Source organism: Thunnus thynnus, chromosome 11, assembly GCF_963924715.1.
Source record: "Thunnus thynnus chromosome 11, fThuThy2.1, whole genome shotgun sequence".
Lineage (NCBI taxonomy): Eukaryota > Metazoa > Chordata > Actinopteri > Scombriformes > Scombridae > Thunnus > Thunnus thynnus.
In genome coordinates this window covers 32,919,077-32,923,538 of record NC_089527.1, presented here as the reverse complement: position 1 = coordinate 32,923,538, position 4,462 = coordinate 32,919,077, and positions in this window count along the sequence as shown.

Genomic DNA, 4,462 nt, shown 5'->3' with positions numbered 1-4,462 from the left:
CCATAATCTGCAGGAGGGGATGGATGGATGAATGGGGACGTAAAGAGGAGAGAACGAGTAAAATACTGTTAGTATCAACAGATCAAATCTGTGGTATCGGTGACGATAGTTTTGGTTGGAAGAATACCTCTGTTCTAGTGTTCTTCTACTGATGTTCGTGATTTCTCATATTTCCCACAATACCTTTCAACAACCCTCTACAAAGGGTTAATTTATGGCTGTTAAGCAAAAGTTTGGGATAAACACAAAAATTTATGTAGCTAGTTTGTGACCATTTGGGTGTCAGTTTGGATCAAAACCCAACCTGAGTTACTATGGCAATGCATTTTTATTGTTTTGTGCTTCTTTCCTTGAATTTTAAATTGTTGGTGTAAAACCACAACTTTAAAAGAATTCCACTCTGTTTGATACAGAAGACAAACCCATTTAAGACAGTTGTATTATTACTAAAAGCGTGGTCTCACCAGTGGTTTAGATTCCAGCAGCAATCCAGAATCCGAGAATTGTGCTATTAGATGATTATTTTGAGTGTAGATCTGAAAACTACAGACTGGTTTCACTCCTACCCTTCCTATCAAAAATACTTGAGCACACAGTCTTTAACCAAGTTACTGAATTCCTTTCTGGGAACCTGTACGATCTGAATCAGCCTGGCTTTAAGTGTGGTCACTCTACCAAGACTGCACTCCTTTTGGTAATGGAATCACTGCATTCAGCTAGAGCTGCTGGTCAGTCCTCAGCTCTATTGCTGCTAGATCTGTCAGCTGTATTTGTTGACCACCAAAGCCTCCTCTCCACACTCACTGAGCTTCGTATCTCAGGATCTGCCCTCCACTGGTTCATGTTCTACCCCCCAGAGAGATCTTTTAGAGTATATTAGAGGGGAGAAGTGTCTAAACTGCACAGCTTATCCACAGAGGATCCTCAAGGTTCAGCGCTTGGTCCCCTTCTCTTCTCAATATACATCACCTCATTTGGTGCAATCATCTGCTCCCATGGTTTCTCATACAATTGCTATGCTGTCAATACCCAGCTCTTCATATTGTTCCCACCAGAAGACCACAAAGTCTTGGCACAGATCTCGTCATGCCATGCCAATATCTCAGCATGGATGAAAGAATGCCACCTTCACCTTAACCTCGCTAAAAACCAAGCTCCTTGTCATCCCAGTCAGCCCCTCTATACAATAACAGATCAGCATCCAGCTCGAATAAACCCAACTCATGCCCACAAAGTATGCCCAAAACTTGGGTGTCATGATTGATGACCAACTAACCTTTAAGGTTCATGTGGCCTCAATTGCTTGGTTGTGTCGATTTGCCCTGTCCAACTTCAGGAAGATCAGACCCTACCTGTCTGAGCATGCAACACAATTCCAAGTACAGGCTCTTGTAATGTCATGCATTGACTACTGTAGCTCCTTACTGGCAGGCCTCCCCATATGTATGTTCAAACCTCTACCGATGATCTAGAATGTGGCGGCATGGCTGGTCTTCAGTCAGCCCAAAACTGCACATCACCCAGCTGTTCATATTCCTCCACAGGCTCCCAGTTGCTGCCCACATCAAATTCAAAACCCTGACACTTGCTTTTAAAACAGCAACTAAAACAGATCCCGCCTACCTGAACTCCCTCATTCAGGTCTACGCTCCCTCCCACTGACTATGATCTGCCAATGAAAGGTGCCTGGTACTACCACCACAACAGGGCCCTAAGTCGCTAGCCAGAGTCTTCTCTTCTGTAGTTCCCTGGTGGTGGAACAAGTTACCAAACTCTGTTTGACCATTAAAACTGCCTATGGTCATTTTCGTAATTTCATTGGCTATCAGCACAATTTGTTCCAATTGGCAAACTCTCCTTGGCTATTGTAGGCTGTGGACAGGACACAGAAGCTCCTATTGGGTCAAGTGAGGTGTCAATAGAAAGGTCAGAGTGCAGCTGCCAATTTGATACCAAGATATCACTAATATTAACACGTTAACTGAAGTTATGATGGACAATATGTGGAAAATGTGGCACATACATACATTTGAAATGATGCAATAGCAGTCCATGGGCATTTAATGATGTAATGATGTGTATTGGACTAAATATTTTACTGGATTGGATCAACTGGACCTTTGCCAGTGTAACAAGACCATTTTTGTCAGAGTTTTATCAATCGATGGAGTAATATGAGGCTTCATAGTTGAGTTGCCCCAAATTTGTAATTGTTCGTTTGTTTGTTGGTGGTTTGACAAAGGTGCTGATTGTACCTGCTCTTGTGATTATAATCTTGAAATGGTTTGCATCAATTGAATCACAAGAATCTTAGCTTTCCAAAGATATGTCACATGAGTACCCACTTAAACATAGGAGTTGTGTACATAGCATAATTTGTGTATTGCATTGGACTGACCAAACTAAATGGGCCAACACTCCAGAGTTAATTTGAAACAAACCAAACAGGTTAGGTGTAAAAGCACCCTCAGATTGTGGTTGTACTGCTCCTCTCGTGTTGACCAACAATAGAAACCTCTTAGGTATGAATGTGTTGAAGTGAGTGAATGAAAGCAGGACAGTGCTGAAAAAACAAAGAGAACCATTGAAATAAATGCTGTAGTTGTATGTTATGTAGGCAACTGCTTATTTCCTGTGTTTGGCTTTACAGCTAGTCTCTTTCAGATGAATGGACAAAATGACATGCTGAAACATTTGTTTTCGTCCCTGACTGCTGACTGTTTACGTTTTAATTTAACTGTCTGTAATAAAAAGCATTTGCAGAGCCATAGTGATGGTTTTCATGTGCTCGTTGCGTCTAAAAAGCTAATTATACAGTGACCACGCAGTGATAAATGGAATGAGTCATACAGATGGATCGTGGCTGAAGGCTTTAAAACCTGCTTTGAACTGAGAACATGCTCCAGATACATACACACTGTCTTAACTGCAGATGCACAAACTGGAACTACGCATCCACACACATGCATATGCACATATGTTCACTTCACATATCACATAACACACAAACACACACCAGCACATGTCCCTCATGACTGTCATCTGCTTGCACGGCAGCCATCTCTAAATATAGTCCTTTAAATTGCTTTTGAAACCACTGAGCTGCCAATGGAAAGTACATTTTACAATATTCTGAATATCAATATGAATGGAGGCAGATATGCTTTTATGGTACATATATATAGGCGAGGCAGGTTTATTTATTGAGGCCATTTCGTACACAAGGCAGTTCAAAGTGCTTCACACAGGCGCTTTACACAGGCGCAGAGCATTAAAAATCAAAAAGATAAAATCAGAGGGGAATAAAAGAATGAGAAATAAATAAAAGAAAAAGTAACATTCACAAATCAATTTTATAAAAACATCTATTGTTTTCTTTAAAAATAAATTCAACAAGTCTAAAAGTCTACAGCCACGGTAGCGGTAAGACACAGCAAAAAGAGAGTTGTTGGAGGGATAGATGGATAAAGAATGGAGAGAAGACTAATATTTTTAGATCTTCAGCACTAGTGGGGCCAAAAAATTTACAGTTTGTCCTGACGCTGACACCAGAGGAATCAAAAGGATTTATCCTCTGTATGTTGGCCATTATAGGATGTCTTAGACTCACCATGGATCAGAATTTTAGACTGAAATGCTGACAAACTGATGAATGGAAAGACAAATTGATATTGTAATCATTAGTCACATGCTACTAGCGTAGCAAAAAAATGATATACACAAAAAATTTAAAGAATGTAGCAGTGAATATGAAAGCATTTAGCCTGGATTTAAAAGTATCTGAACAATGTCACAAGGGACTGACATTTCTTCCACTAATTCACTAATCATTTTCTATTTGTATATTTTATATATTTCTTGTCTGTTAACTCCAGGTTGGGCAGTTTAATATTTGCACGATGATTTATAATACTGGTCTGCTGACACTGATACTAGTTTTGCATTAATTTGATACCATTCCATTATCTGTCTACATACAGTAGATGGAGACCTTATTTCAATACAGCAAATCAAATTTTGCATATAGCAGTAACATGGCGCTTTATCATAGGCAGAGCAGACAGTCACACTGAGCCTGCTAGCATCCTGCTACTCAACACAAGAGCCACAGACTTAACCCACATTACCTCTCCTGCTAAAGTCTCCTTATCTAACTTTCAAAAATGAACACACATCTTGTCCTACACCTTGGCTTGTTGAATGAGCCACCAAATAAACATTCACTGGGGAAAAGTGCACCACTAACCACTGTAGTGGTCCAACCTGCTCAACACAGATATATTGCATGGTGACTTTTATTATGTATTTCACTTTTGACTTTTATGCGACCGGGCAAGTAATTTACACACATTTATATGAACATAATAGAAGATTGTGAGCATATTCAACACAAGAAAGCTAGCGTAAACATAGGCTTTACTAGATCAGACAGTGCTAGATCAAATAGAGGAACCCTAGAAGA